The 16976-nt window shown below is 39.7% G+C and overlaps 1 long non-coding RNA gene across 1 annotated transcript; it reads left to right on the top strand.

Moving 5' to 3' along the window:
- The first annotated feature begins 989 nt into the window (after nt 1-989).
- Nucleotides 990-15766, top strand: LOC120904462. Its single transcript, XR_005739761.1, has 2 exons — nt 990-1122; nt 15191-15766. It is a non-coding gene; the product is annotated as an uncharacterized LOC120904462 (long non-coding RNA).
- The last annotated feature ends 1210 nt before the right edge of the window (nt 15767-16976 follow it).

Raw genomic sequence — 16976 nt, 5'->3', positions numbered from 1 at the left:
AAGATTTCAAAGTAAGTAAATCCTGTACAAATAAGTTTAAAAAATTCTTAATTTAATTTAATTTAATATGTTCAGTATCATGGTTTTGAAGCATCTTCCTAGATGATGTGTTCATTGTTTGAGAGAAAATCCACTACCATAAAATAAATAATTGTGTAAAGTGTTTCTACCGTACGCTATGCCTCGGCAAGATTTCACATTAGCTTTCTTGCATTCCTATAAACACGTAAATTAGGCTTAAGCGCTTAATCGAGACGTGTGTAGCGTTGGTTGTAAATTAACACCAGGATATTCTTTGCAATTCTGTGTCTGAACACGTCGTCTAATAAGAATGAGCTTGTAAATCCTTCACCCGCGACGTTTTTGTAGACTAAACGAAGGATTTTTGACATGGACCAATGTATTAAGCTTGAAGCATATTTCTGGTTGTTACTTACGGTAAGCAGCTTGATTTGTTGATATTTCAGAACCTCCTTGAACACACATACGTGAGTCATTACACTACGTGCTATTATATCCCTGCGTGTCTATAAAATGTTGTTTAATGTGCTATGGGCAAAGGGAATTGCCATTGCAAACGGAGATAATACAGCTTATGAAAATCTCATTTACGTACGAACGAGACTGTAACTCTTTTTGCAAGTGTTTCTCTTCTCACTTCCTCTGTTAAAATACCGTTGGATGAAAAAGAATGGAGTGACAAGCAGGGAGGGCGGAGTTCTTGTGAGCAAAGATCTGAACAGACAGCCGACTGAATTCGGCCTGTCATCTTTCATTAAATCTCCCCTCGGATGTATGGCAGGTCTCACATGACTAGCGAGCTCACGTCATCTCCATCCATCGTGGGCTGTCGGCTACTGTTTAGAATTTACATAACAGAATGATTTAATTTAGGCCCACACCGTCCTGCTCGTGTTGGTTGGATTGATCGGCGGCGATTGCATTGATTGATTGAACATTCTTTCAGTATGCTGTACGCGGCACGTACACAGTATTTTCATCGGGTCGTGTCTGACAAGTTCGAATGTTGGATCAAACTATACAATCGCCTAGACAGTAGACGTTGCAGTGTGATGTGAATGATGGAATACGAGAGCAAATGGAATAAACTTTCAGAAGCTAGTAGGTATAAATGTGAGAAATTGAAAACGTACCAAGCAAGGCACGCAACCATCAAACGTGTCACTCTGGGTAGAGAGCTGTCCTTCGCGTAAGATTCATTGGAAAACAGAATAGAGAAAATGGCTTGAACCGAAAAACGAAAAGCGTCGGCGGTACGAACAACAACAATTCGAAAACAGACATATGATATATCTCACGCCAAGCAGAAAGGGAAGGTACCCGTTGGAAGCCGACAGAAACTGTAAATGAAATGTGACATCAACAGCTGCTTTAGTTCTCTCACTGTCTATCTTCGTTCTCGACGTCTTTCACACCGTGTGTTCAGGCTTTTTGCTTCAATTTCCCCCGCACATCCATTTCTTCGATCCTTTGGCCAGAAACTAACCTCCGACAGGGCCACGACAGTGCATATATATATATACATCTTTTTTTGTACAAGGCACCAGCCCCGCTGTTACCGTAGCTCGGAATAAGCGAGTGGTGCTCACGTCGTATTCCACCCGGTTCTGCAATGCACTAGAAGAGAGCTGTCACTGTTTCTGTCTGTGCTGAACGTTGTTGCACGTCGTATTAATTTTAAAATTTTTAACTCATGTCACGAATTATGAGCTGATGATATGCTCCGAGCAGCGCGACTTTCCAGTAGCCCGGTCTGTCAGCGAGTGGTTGTGACCGCTCCCTGCCGTGCACCCGATCCAAACCCGGGGTGCCTTTTTGTGGTGTTGAAAAGAGAGTGTCATTTTCAAATTAGGAAACATAATAAATGTGTATGGCGATGGTGAAAAGATGAGAGATGGTTGTACGAGATTGTGCATTCGTTGGTTTCAAATTTGGTCGCTGGGGAAAAGGGCACAGCGTAAGGGACAAACGGGTTATGGCGTCAAGAGCGCATACTTTTGCTTCAACCAGTCCTAGTAGTTCAGCAAGCACGATGTTGAGTAGTGTGAAACTAGGAATTTATTTTCACTTGCAGCAGGACACGAGGGTAATGTATTTAGTTGGAATGTCTCCGCTAATTAGTATATCAACATTATTGGTGAAGAAAAACTTCTCTGCCAGGGATGTTATGCAAAAGAAGAATGTAAGGGCAAATCACTTCACAGATATTGTGAAAACCATTCCCTTTATGATCGGATTGTCTTTGCTTAAAATAATCTCATGCAACAAAAGAAAACAAAAAAAACCTTTTAAATGATTTTGATACATTATGTTCAGCTTAGCTTCCCGATGCACTAAAAACCAATCTGCCAATAATAAATGATTTTTACACTCCCTTGAATAGTAGGATTTAAATTATACTTCTTTTTTATCGCAAACAAATTAAGTCGGTCTATGACTTTTCGAACAACTAATGATGTTAGGGCTATCTTTCACTTGTGTAATGTCACTTGTACTTTTAGAAGGATAGTCATTCCTGGGTCCATGCGGGACAAGGAACTAGGTCTATATGGAGTTTTAACCCATGACGGGCATGTTTTTAAGTCGTGCGAGTTGACGGCTGTGCCATGGGACCACACCATGGCAGAAGACCATTTTATATTTTGACGCGTGGTTTTGTATAGAATGCTCTCATAATTTCTAGCTAAATTTTCAGTATTTTCCCCAGTTTTTGAGAAACATTGGTGGTGTAAGGAACCGACCTTAAGCATATGTAAACTGGAACTCTGATAAACTATTGATTATAACTCCTCGTAGGCGTAATACTATATTTTGTTTGGTTTATGCACTGATCCTTGGTTCCTGGCTGAATGCATTTATGCACTTGCTTTGTATTGTTTACGACGAAGCAAACTTTTGTTAGTATCAGTTGGCTTTTATGTGTTGATATTAATATTCTTCTTCTTCTTCTTATTTTTCTTATTTAACGAGAAAGGATTTATCCTCCTATGTTTATGTCAGACTTGCGTCCGATTACGCATATTCAGAGGCTTAATTTCTCTATATTTTAGCTTCGACTAACTGGAGTCATTTGCTTTTGCTTTTTCTTGCATCATGTTGTTTATGTCATTAATTCTTATTTTATTGTTAATGATATTGTGGCTTTCGGTACCTTTTTTTGTTAATTCGTCAGCTCTTGCGTTCCCTTCAATATTTACGTGTACCGGTATTCATCTGATTTCGGCTTTTAGTTTGGCACTTTTTTTGATGTTGATGTTGTAAATTGTTTTGTCGATATAGTTTTTTTTTCTTGGCAGTTTTTTTTGTATTCTACAAGCAGTTTGGCTGATATCCTGGGGTGCGATAGTGTCGTAGATCGCAGGTAGACCTTATTCATTATGCGTTCAAATCTTGAATAGACTAAGTCCGCAAGTTTGTGCGACTATCACACTCTATCTATCAACAAAATACGGCCGTATCGGACTGTCCATCAGATAATAAGTAAAAATAACACTCTCTATACTTACACTCTAATTTGTTTCAACGTGATTTTTAGGAAATATACTTCATCTGAGTTATAGTTGTGTTCCGGCATATTAGTTATCGACATTTGTGTAAAAATTTGTACCTTTTTTGCAGGATTTTTGCGTACTGAAATACGCTGCAGATGATGTTATCATTTTTCGTGTGGTTTTTTGTAGAATGTTAGGCTAAATTTGCTAAATAAATAAATCAATAAATAATTCTTGACTAAAACCATTGCATCTCCCGCCAATAGAACCGTAGAAACGAACGGTTATTGTAGATATTAGTAGGGATTTTACAAAACATTTAACTGCATGCGCGTCTGAAGAGCCCTGCAATGCAGTGGAGTTTGCAGTCGCAAAAGAACGATGTTACAAATTGCACGTATCATAAAATTGTAAAACTATTGATCTTACTGTAAGTTGTATTTTATCTCATAAAACTGAACGAAATAGATTTTATTTGATACTATAACTTTTTCCACACAATGGCACAATAAGGCACAATGACATTATTGAAGACTAGGCTTATTTATATCATAGGGGATTAGATCAAATCATAGATATTTGTAATCTAAAATAAGCTTTCGTCGTTGGTAGCATGAGAACTACGATTGAGGGAAGCGAATTAATCAACCAATAAGGCAAACAAATTTAGTGTTGTCACAAACTAGTTTGCATCCGTAGATGGTAATGGGTATGTTTACATTTTTCCTTGCTATCGACTAATTGACGGGCTTTGCGATTCATGTTTACCTACCATAAATCTTTCACATACGAATGCATTTTATTACCTTGTTATGTGTGAATTGAATGTCGTTTAATTTCGATTGGTGGCTCAACGTTCGCTTGCTATTCGCCATCAAGAGAAACTTGATTTTTAAATCATCTTAACCACTTGTTTGGTCTGTATGTGTGTGTGAGTGTGTGTGCATGGTGTGGTGGTTGTACGTCCAACAAAGTCGTAACAAGCCTCGGGAAGGTAGGGATGTAATAAACTTTCGTTAAGCACGGTTGTTTTCTTTCTGGTTGCTGTAGATTATAACATCCACGCAAGACCAGACTGACGTTGAAACAGCAGCATGCTAAGATTACATTTGACAGACTACAAACGCAATCCTTCATTTACGCTGACATGGCTGACAGCTCGGTGTCTGTGAATGAACTGTGGATTTTTTTATATTTGCGTCTGTGTCGTACCCTTGTCAGAAACTGTAAAAGTCGTTTTTGTTGGAACGAAGGACTTTCTTCATTTTATTTGTAAAAGTTGTATAGCAATTAAAGCTTGTTTTGCATGATACAATTCTGCCCATATTCAAACTTAGATGTTCCGTGCAATCACAAAAGTACTGGCAAACTTGTTTGTTCTGAAATTTACTGAAAATTTTGGATTGCGAATCATATCTAACAGTTAAGCAATTTGTGCAGTCTAGAGCATTGCTAGTATTGAACTGAATAAAATAATATAAATCAAATTGCATTAATTGAATTCTTACCCGTGATACGTTTAACGTTTTTTTGTTGAAAGTATCAGAAAAATCGAATTGCTGTGAAGTACAGTCCGAACTCACTGGTTGAACTTTGATTCCTTGCCAACTATTGAATATGTGCTTTTTAGTTGGCACGTTTTTCCATACAAAATAACTCTGAAATTTTTCTCGGCAGGCTATGAGATTTTTGTAAATTTTTCAAAAACCGGTTTTCCCAAGATCTATTAAGGAGAACAGGTCGATGCAAAGCCCGTTGCTAGGTTGCCATTTTCAGCTCGCTTTTGACAGTTTCATGAAAAAGTGTTTACAAAAACACGGCTAATAGTTAACGTGGAAAAGTGGACGAATTTACTATTAGGAAATTATATTGGTTAAATTTCTTGCGGTCAATCACTTCTGGAGAATAAAGTAGAAATAGTTGCAGTCTACTCTGTATACAGATAACCTCATTGCTTGCCATTCCGTGGCCACGAATCACTACTGTTTGCAACAGTCCTCCTGGAAGAACGAAAAGTTTAACAGGCATAAAATAGCACTTTACATGTTCCAACTGGGTAACAGAAGTCCTATTTACCTTCAATTAAACACTGAGAGTAAAATGAAACATCGAATCGGCACACACAAGTACAATATGCATACCGTCTTCTGCTTATAACCCGGCGACGAATGATAAAAGAGATCCTTGGATTGTATCAGCCATGTAATATTCTAACTGGATTCTACTTCTTTTAATATTCTAATAGGAAATGAGTGCAAAATGTTGAACAAAACTCTTCCATCTTATTCACTCCATAGCAACGTCCATCGCTAAACATAAACAATGTTCAATTTAACTGTCAAAATTTTCCCATGGCTTTCTGTCAATTTACTCTAAGCGCTTCGACCTGTTCTCTTTCAAAGACTTTGGGTTTTCCATACAAACGCATGCTGTTTAATTGAACTGTCAGCCAACTATTGAGCGTTCAACTAAAAAGCATGCTATCTAAAAAGCGTTAAACTATTGAATTCTAACTGTAATATGATTTTGTAGTAGTTTCATTATAACGCAGTTCAAAAAGATTTAAAGCAGTCGGTGGTATAGAATCGATTGGCTAATATTCATATAAATGTCCCCCCTAGAATGTACCTTAACTATAGATTAATAAAAACTGCGCATATAACTAGAGCTGCGATTGTCCTTATACTACGATGGTTACATGTTATTTGGCTAAAACCACTCTACAAGTTTTCTTTAAGCTGTCTTTTAATGTAATACATTGCAGTTAATTTGCTGGTTAGACCATTCCCTTTTATATTAACAATAAACAATGAGTTTTTTTTTAGTATTTTTTACTACCCAGGCAATTTGTTTCATTAAGTTTGATTTATAAATTACTCTTTTAGTGCCATAATGAGGAAACAACAAAAGGTGTAGGGCATTTTAACCAAATAGCATACGGCACTTACATACCAAAGATACGGTGGTAGCGTGCTGTACTTTTTACGTTAAGCTGCAGAATGAAGTGGAGTGATTTATTCTCAAGCTATTTGTGGCAGCATGCCATATTTCAATAGGAAATTATGATCCAAACAAAGACTTACCAATTATGCCCACTATAAAAATGATAAACGTTCCATTTTTCGCCCTGCCATTAGCTTCTTTCTTTCTTCACCACCAGTCGGATCCCTCTTTAACACTCGTACCTGAAAATAATCTCTATTAATCTTCTCGCATTCGTTTCTCTCCCATTCTCTCCGATTGTTTGTCTGTCTCTCTCGTGCTCGTTGTTGCTCTAGTTTTACTTTTAGTATCGTTACACACCAACTCAAAGCTGTTAGATGATGGTATGTGTAGAATCAACGTAACATAAGCCGACCCGTTTGTTATGATTTTCGCTCTTTCCAGAGCGATGGACGTTCATATTTTCGCTTTTTCATTCATGGCAGGCTTTATCATCATGTAGTCGACCGCACAGTGATGTACACAATAGATCAAGAAATACATGCTTGCCCAATGTAGCAGTATTGGGCAGGTTAGTACAGTAGTTTCACAAAAACTGCTCGTACACTTACAATTTACATTATTTTTCATGAAAGTGGTGTTATTTTTAACGATAAACTATCGTATTATGTAGTGCTATTTTTTATCAGCCGATTTACATGTATGTTTTAGAGATATTTGAAAAATACAAACTACTGTTTTTGTACCTATTTTCGGCAGCTTGTTCTCCTATTTTCGGCAGCACGAAAACGGATCGGAAAATGTTTTAATCAATGCAAATAGGCAGACAAAAATGTTTAAACAGTTTCATTCTCTCACTTTCCTAAGATCGATATTGAAAAGTACTTTAATTATTAATTTTTCGTTGCTCATTTTGGCCATTTTGCTGACAGTTTTTAAAGTGTATAATTACTTGTTTTTAGTGATTTTAAAATTCCAAGCGGGCTAGTATAAATTATGGAACCATAGAATCTTTCATAAAAACCACACTTCCATTGTTTTACTGCTCTGGTTCTCTTAATAAGGAAACTTGCCGAACTATTGGCTGACAGCACATCTGCCGAATTTTTCAAACTCTGCACATTTTGTTTGATATTTTGAAAAACATGCAAGGAAATGATGTGAAACTTGGTATATGAATAACGAATGAGCATGTGGTGATCTTGAGTTTGACATCCCTGATTTGCGCGACGAAACACTCAATCGAGTTCGACACCTCAGCGCGAACAGTATAAATATAAGCGAATTTTAGTTTGTAAGGAGACTCTAAAAAATACACTTGATCAAAGCAGAACGCTCGGACACATCCCATCACTTGCTCCACTGAAAGAAATAAAATACGCAGAATCGTACAAGCATATCTTCTTCTTCTTCATTGGCACAACAACCGTTGTCGGTCAAGGCCTGCCTGTACCCACTAGTGAAGTGAGCTTGGCTTTCAGTGACTTATTGTTACCATAGCAGGATAGTCAGTCCTACGTATGGGAGCACGGTCTATTCGGGGCTGGAACCCAAGACGGGCATGTTGATAAGTCGTTCGGGTTGACGACTGTACCACCAGACCGGCTGAGCTGGAATGAGCATATATCTATTTGAAAAATGTAAGTTGAGACAATTTTCTACGCGTTTTTGAACGATTATCTTATTATGTTAAATTTGGCAATATGACATTTCATATCAAAATTATATACAATAGGAATTAAAAGCTTTAGTACTAACAACCGAAAGTTATAAGCAATTGTGAATTTCAATGAAACTTTTGAGCCACTTTACATCAACAAAAATTAATAATGTTCTTAACAATATTACATATTTTTGCTAATGATTTTTATAAATTTAAGTATGTTGAATTTGAGCACATTGATACAGTAGGTACTTATTCAAACCTACATAATTGTTTCTTATAATTGTAAGCTCTGAGCGTTCGAAATGCTGAATGTGTGCCATACACTGTGTTGCCGTTTTTCCCTAGCAAACCTGCGTACAGCAGTGTGTAGAGTTGGCGAAATTTATCTCTTTCTCTCTTGCCGCTGGTGTGATCCCAGGCAATCCATCTTCCGTATACCCCCCATTCATCCGGCCGCAGAGGAAGTAACATGCGGAACCAGCCCCGAGGAGTGATACCACCACCATGAATGGAAGAACGGGATAGAAACCGCACACGGAAAAGCAAAGAGCAGCTCAGGGCAGGGAAGAACGTGAATACAAAATTAAGGCGAATAAATCAAATCGAAATCGTATATATTTCATCTTCGGGTGGCAGATATTATTTATGCTTTTTCACCCTCATTCACGGACCGTACCATTACCTCCACCATTCTGGGCACAGACGGAACAGGGCTGTCAGTATGAGCATTATGAAATAATTATCTGTCTATGTTAATCTATCTGTTTCGCTCCGCTTTCAATCTGCCGCCAGCATGACGGGAAGGGTAGGTGAAGCGATGTGTCAGGGGATGCACCAAGGGGAGGAGAAATGTGGAAGGTAACATTTGAAGGCGTGGATCATCAACTTGGCAGGAGTGACAGCAACCCGACCAGCAGGATAAAAACGCGGCTTGGTCCCATCCAAGGCGAGGGGGGTTTAGGTATCTTGTGCAACGGAAACATGTCAACAGTCACGGAAAACAACAGACATGCTGACACGGCTTAGAGGCAAACTAGGGCTGAGCCACGGAACCCATCAGCTCACCTCCATCAGCGGGCTTCCACCTTCACCGACTGACTAGCGATGACGAAGATAAATGATACCAGGGGCTCGGTGACAGCGCCCATCTCAGTGGCACATGAGCGCAACTCTCCCGCTCTTCTAAGGCAGTTCAGGGTATGGAATGAAAAACTGTGCAATATTCATCGTTAATGTAGTTTGCAACATTTTCTCTTACAACGTTTTTCGGTGATCGTTGTGGAGCAGCAATTACTACATTTAAAATAATTGCAAGAGCGAGGTGTGTTTTTATCAAGCTACAAACTGTGTATTTTAACATACTAACAAAGTGCTAAATGGCGGTAGAGGTAGCAATATGATACTTGTTCTTTTGGCTGGTAGCAGTTGTTTCCAGTTCAAATTTAACAATAACTCAATTGATATCGCGCCCAAACGCAGATAGATGACGTTCATGATTTGTTCCAATGATGAAATATAGGAAGTATCTACCATAACAGTAACACAGTCACACTGAAATTGTAGTCACACCAGCACGCTATCAAGCAAATGGGACGACTGTATTGACAATCGATCATTCCGATTAGGAAGCGCAGCTTGACTCTTGACAGTTGGTGCAAATACCTTCTCTGTCAGGAATGGGTTTAGGTGCTTTATTCAGACTAATTTCCATGCATCGCTGTATATTTTTTTGTTCAATTCCGTCCGTCCCGGGTGTTGAAAATCAAAAAGTCATAGCAAACATTTCGTTATACTTCTCCCTTAATAGCAGTTGACAGTGGCGTCATCAGTTGCCACCAGCGTATCACAAATTTACCAACAACTGACAAGTAAAAAAAAACAGAGTGAATGATTTTCACATTGCACGCCATTAGCCTTCGAATTGGCTCGTCATAAGCATTGCCAGCATAGGGGCGAGCGAGCGAGCGATGTAAGGAATGTCAAGCGGTGGGAATGATAGGACAAAAAACAACCTGAAGGTTAATCAATTATTATGATTGATGAGCGATCGTTCGGGAGAGGAAATTGCTTTTATAATTAGCGAGATTTCTTCCGTCCTCCTGAAACAGTGAACGTTCGTGCGGTTCACCCCTCGAGCGGTGAGTTTAAGCTGTGTGCGCGAACAAAACGACGGTTAAGGATCGGTGAATGTGCATTGTTGAAAAGAACAAGACGTTTCATACCCGCTAAAGCCAAAAAAGATCGTCGGCACCGTTACGGCTTGGGTAGCCGGTTTTGATCGTTATTCGATGGCGGCACGTTGCGGTACTACAGCCATGATTAAGTGAAATTTTATTTAGCAAGCCGTCGGTGCCGACGCCGAGTAAACACAGTGCCTGTCGGTAATGCCCCGGGCCGAACATTCGCTGTGGTCCTAGGGTGCGGCGCACACATCATGTTGACAGGCAACTGTCATTTATTTCCACGCCTGACGTCCCGAAAGGGGCATGAATGTCCTTCAAATGACGGGTGTGAATGACGGAACAAAAATATTCACCCAGAATCTGTATGTACAAGGATGTTGGTTGACATTTCTGTGCCTGGTTCGGTTCATGCCAGTGGCCAAGGTAGTTGATTAGGTTCATAGAGTATTCATCTTAATAATGCCCCTTTTGCTTGGCTCGGCGGGAAAATGATGGAACGATTTTCTGTGCAATCCTTTTGTGCCACGACACTGTGCTCAGTGAAGTATGCCATGAAACGGTCGCTGATGATGCTCTTCGTCCATCATGGTTTCTCATGGCTCGGTGACGTTTGCCTGATTGAAAATCAACTCGGGGTGGGATTACTTAACCAATAATGGTCGGCTAAGAGGATCAATATTGTTCAATCACATGTGTGCAAAGGAGAGTGTAACGAGTTGGTTTCGATGGGGCAATCGAAACTTGTCTTGATGAATTACCTCCTATCTGGCGCGCAAAAGGGGTTGTAGAGCTTGTGGTTTTCCAGCTACCGTCGCCACTCGCTCTCTGTCACTGACTGTTGGGCGCAGAATGAAGATTGATAGAGTTATTGTGAGGTAAGTGTAGCATAGTTTTATCATTGTTCAATCGATCAATATGTTTTTGACGGAATAAAAGTAAAAAATAACCCATTATGGGTGGGCTGCAAATGATGATATTCATTTTCAACTTCGGAAGACGAGGAGAATGAGTATTGTGATGTGTAGGTATACGGCCGTCAGTGTAGTATTGTGTCTAGAGTGATTTATTAGAAGTGATTCTGATAAGATCGTATTTAATTTATACTTCCTTCGCTTGAGTCCTCTCGTTGCTTCAGTGCCCCACCTGGTTCGATAGATTTGAATGTCAACATGTGAAGTAGTTTTGAATTGTAGCCATTTTCAATTTTATTTCGGTTGATTTTAATGGGTTTATTTCTTGAATATATGATGTATATCAGGAGTTGGCAAACTTTTCATGATACGGGCCAAATTGAAAAAAATCATTTATCCTTCATGCAGGCTTTCATACACTTAGAAACTTTAAGAAAATTATTTCTGATTTATTTTCATCTTTATATGAAGTTATGTATTGGACTTCAGTAATGCTGTCGTTTAAAACAGTGACAGTTGTATAGGAAATAGGTACTTATTGAGCATTGGCCTAGACTGCAACATACGGGATGTTTAATGTGTTAAAAACATTAAAAGCAATAAAATGCTTTAATGTGTTCGATCGATCGAATGCTTTTTTCTCGAGCTTTCCGTATCGAAGAACTAGTTATTAATGTTCAAGTAAGAGTAATTCTGTTAAAAACAAATCGTGCATTAGCACTATCAAAAATACGGGAATTCCCAAAACTATTATGTTCCGTATAATTATCAGGTACAAATGCAAAGTAGCATCAACAAAGTTGAACAAAATTGTCACCGGACAAGCAAGGATTGGGAAATTGGCTTAAAAATTGTTATTTTTTATTGTCTGTGATTTGCTTCATTAATTCACCGACATTTTGTCAACCAGGAACATGAAACTAGCATAAAACATTGTTTCTACATACATACAATCAGAACATGCTAGAACAGTACAGTTATTACATTACAGATGCTTGCTCAACTGCCAAAATGGCACAATTCCGAGTAGGTTCAATAAGTTTAATTTAATTATTGAAGTGTGAAATTCAACAAAAACGTCGTACTTCAACATTCCATTTTCAATGAATAATTGCAGTGTAAGATAATTTATGATAGCAGTCTTAAACGCTAGACAGCAACACTACCTAGGAAAGGAGTGGACTCTTTTGCGTTAGTTTAATCGTACTGGTATGAATTGCCTGTTACGTGTGTTATGTTAAATTACCTCCCATTAATGTCACATTAATAGCCATCAACAACGACCAAGGGTGCGAGACCACAACAATTTTTCGTGAAAATGTTATCACTTTTCCTCATCACAATAGGATATTCCACTGCAGAGCTGAGCAGGGTGTTGGGACCGTTCTGATAATCTGTTTCCCTTACCACTGCAACATACGATCCCACAAAAGCCTGCCATCCCAAGACGCTGTCGCCCCATGGGTTGTTGAGTGAGATGAAAAGGAAACAATGTTACCTTACGGCTTCGAAAAGTGAACAACAGTGGCGAAAGAAAGATAAAAATGTGCAAAGGAAACGCAGAAACCCAGCGCAGACTGAACCAAAGTACCATGGGATAGAAAACAATGATTAAGGGCAAGAATAAATCGGCAGGAAGTCGATCTTTACCAGGCCGTACGAGAATCGAGCAGCACATAAAGTACAGGGCTGAGACCGCGTCAGATTGCAAGGACTCATATTTCGAAGGACGTGCAAGGAATCAATTCAAAGGGTACAGCAGGCACCAGGGGTACTGTCCTGACGGGCGCGTCCGCTACGGCGTTTCCTCGGTCCACGCTGGGCTTTAGAAATGTTACGCCGTGTTAGTCGGCGGTAGAACATATAATAGTGTAAGGGAGCAATAAATTATATTGATGGTTCTATTTTCTCGATGGCAATGAAGATCGGGGCTGAATGAACGAATAAACGAGCAAAAACGAGCTACGACAGAATGAAACGAAACACATTAAACAAAATTTATTGACTGCTCATGGTGTGTTGGTTCTTTCCGAAGGTTCAGAGGAACATGAAAGCGAACCGTTTTGTTTCTTGTATTCCTTTCCCTTACATTCTCACATCAATGCAACCGCATGAGGCTATGGAGTTCTAGTTGTGTTTAGTTTTCCTGCACAGACACATAAAAAGCCGAGGGGAAACCATAAGGAAATGATAAACAGAAAACGATAATGATATGGCTGGGTGCCGATTGTTGGGTGCGATCGGTGGCATAATCGTGAACTGTTGAGTGAAACAATACTGCACATGCTATGTTAAACATGAAGCAGCACTATACAAATAATGTTTCAAAACTGCAACACTTCCAGTGCAATGATCTTTGCCATATTTATAACGCATGGAATGGTCTTTAATCCAACAGTCAGTACAATAAGCTGTGCAAACATATGAACTTTACATCACAAATACAACTTGATATTTTAATACTTTTACAGAACCGTCACATTGAATAAAAAGCGCATAATATACCTGCAGTGAGTGATAGACAAACAATTGATTGCAAATAAAAATCACTTTCGGTGCACTATTGAACGTTGAAAGCAACCGGATAGAGCGTAAATCATTGCACATTTACATTGCAATGAATAGCGTCGTCACACTCTTTAACCAAAGAAGAAAAATGTTTGTAACCATGACATTTTAATTGTGTGCTCCCTTCAGCCGAATGTTTTGAAGCACTCGGCTGTACAAATGGTTAAGAATGCAACAAAAGATGTATGCATGTATTGTATGCTATACGCTTACAAAAACCGTCCATTACTCACGTACCATACCGACGGTGAGACGAGCGGTTTGTGCTGGAATAATCTAGTATTTTGGGCGAGAGCGTGCAGCTAACCGGGACGGGACAAATTTATGGTCACACTAAATCAAACTTCTCACCCAATAGATATTAAAACTCGACACACACCGCATTTCCAGTGTATCGGTAGTGTTTCGGATGGGGTATGGCGTGTGGCAACGGCGGTGGTAATGTCTATAAATAATGGTCGTTTCTATTTTTTGTGTTCCACAAATCCTGCTACTACTACACCGACCGTGTGTCCCACGAGCGAGGCCAAATGGTTTAGTGTACGTGTGCAATGGCCACTACAGCGTGGAGTCATAATATTATGTGATCGCGTTTCGTCTTCCCATAATTCATGCGCCGATAACCGACTACGCTTTTGGAGCGCGCTCGGGAAGCAGTAAGGCGTTGGTTTTTAGTTCTCTCTGTCTTTCTTCTTCTTCTTCTTCTTTTTGCTTCTCCCATTTTTCTGCACCATCATTAAGGAAAATTTATAGGAATGCTTTCACGCTTTCTTTCTTGTTTTTGTTGGCGGCTTTTTCACTTTTGATCATGTCACTTGGTGGGATCGGGCTGATTTGTTGAAATTGATAGCAAAATGTGATTGAAAATTGAGTATTGAGCATAGCAACTGTATGGAAATCTGGTCTTAAATAGTTGTTATAAACATAAAACTAAATTTTCTAACAAAAAAGCCTATATTACTTTGACTTTTTGTACTCTCTTACAGGGTTTCCCACGATTTATTGGTCAGTTCCCATGATTTATTGGTGCGTTCCCACGATTTTTTGGTCGTATCCTATAGATTTTTGGTTCGTTCCCATATTTTATTGGTATTTTCCAATTGGATATCAATACAATTGGACCAACAAATTCTGGGAAACGACCAAAAAATCGTGGGAACGCACCAAAAAAATATGGGAACCCACCAAAAATTGATGGGAACCAACCAATAAATCGTGGGAAACCCTGTATCATTGTTTTAATGAGCATTAGACAAATCAAAACAAAATAGCTTTCCATGCAAAGTAGGATTGAAAGCATTTAGTGTACGAGAAAATATTACAGCCAAGTTCAAAAGAGCGAAACACAAAATGATTAATATTCATTGCACTTTCTTCTCACGTTTGTGCACATTTTTCTTCTTTTAGGAATACAAAAAAACGGACGGAGCTGCGCACAGCAAGAAGCAAAAGGTCACACCGAGGTATGAGAAATGGGCGAAAAAAGTCATCATACTTCTTAACAAATCTCGACGATGAAATGAATAATATACCACTTAAAGGTCTGAGTGGTTGGTTCCGAAATTGAAATCAAACCATAATTGGACCGGTAATTAGTGTCAATAACTTTCCCGTCGCGGCAATTTCAACGCGTTCCGACGCGTGAGCCGTGAATCACGGGCTAATGCAGAGGATGAAGAAAAAGGGTACCGTTGAGCGCCCGGGCGGATAGTAATGCTAAAGCGACTCTTTCAATAGGACACGAAACCGCATCTTATTCCATCTCGGTTCCATCCTCGCGCTGCTTCCCGCTTCACCTTGCAAGATCCTGTTTTCTCGCTCTCGCTGCTCCTGCTTCGTCTTTCGCATCTTTATCATTTCTCACCCATTTGTACCTTTTTTCTTCTTCGCGTGATATTTATCGCAGGCGGTCCGTTAATAAATAAAAATAATAAATGGATGAAATAAAACATTTGTTTTGCTGCCTCCTGCGGTGTAATTTTTCATCTGTTCGTTTTGAAACTCTGCCAACGGCCAGGGAAAGACTTGGAAGATCGTGGTAGATCGAGATCGACACCTTAGGATCGGAAAGAAACGTACGCCCGGAGAAGTAAATGTTTGTAATGGTATCTTACGGTCGTCGCTCGGAGAAGATGATTTCCAGCCAGCGATTGAGGATTCGTGAGCATTTCACGATTGGTTCCAAGCGTCTGACCTATGGTTCGAGCTGTGAACGAAATAAACGGCGGTACAACATCGAACAGACGGAAATAGTCTGTGCCGAAAACACACTCTCACACACAACTGCGCTGAACGACGGACCGTTCGTTTCATGGCTATAAATACGTATATCTTTAGCTGGTGACACCAATTACATAGGTTTAATATGATGATATCCATAAAATGTGTCATCCTCTAGCATTTTCCCTTGTGGCGCGCTAGCTTAGGGGTTTCGGGGTACGGATCGGTTCAAAACGGAATCGACTCTGTCGTCGCTGTCGTTGTCGGGCACTGGCGCAGCGGGTGGTACGCGTGACAATTACCGGGACCGGGAAAAATCAGGCAGCATTACATGACGAATACAAACCAGCGTGATGCCAGCGGGCTGCGGCAAGAGTCACACTGGGGCTATGCGTAGAGGTGAAAACACACCATAAACAGATTGCCTTCACACACTGGCAATCTCGTGCCACGGTAAGTGCTCGCAAACTGTGTGGAATCGGTTTCCCAGTTTCCCTTTTCCAATTTCATGGCTGTTTATGCTTATTTGGTCCATTTTCGGGAGCAGTTATTTTCTATCCCTCATCCTCCAGCGGGGTCCATGCAGGGTAGGCGCTTGGATGTTCTGCTGTCAAATGTTTTTGGCATTATAGTGAGTTATTGGCTTAAGCTGACCTGCTGAGAAATTTTATGTCGCATCGCTTCCTCACAACTATTCACGCAATGCACTCATTTATCATTTGTATATTAGATCCGCGGGGTAGTTCACACATGGGAAAGGGCTAGTTTAAAGAGATTTAAATCATTCACGTCACAAATAACAACACCAGTAGCAGCTGGTAGCTGGAAGCAGCATACAGCTATCATAATGTTTTGTTTTGTTATTTTTCTTGTACTTCTCCTTTATGTCGTAACGAACTACGAGACCAGGCCGGCCTTTGCAGGCTATCAAGACTTACTAAATGCCACGCAGTAAGATAGTCAATCCTTGCTA

The sequence above is a fragment of the Anopheles arabiensis genome, chromosome 3 (assembly GCF_016920715.1).
Source record: "Anopheles arabiensis isolate DONGOLA chromosome 3, AaraD3, whole genome shotgun sequence".
Taxonomy (NCBI): domain Eukaryota; kingdom Metazoa; phylum Arthropoda; class Insecta; order Diptera; family Culicidae; genus Anopheles; species Anopheles arabiensis.
The sequence above is the reverse complement of the archived record's forward strand: the minus strand, read 5'-3'. Positions and strand labels throughout refer to the sequence as shown.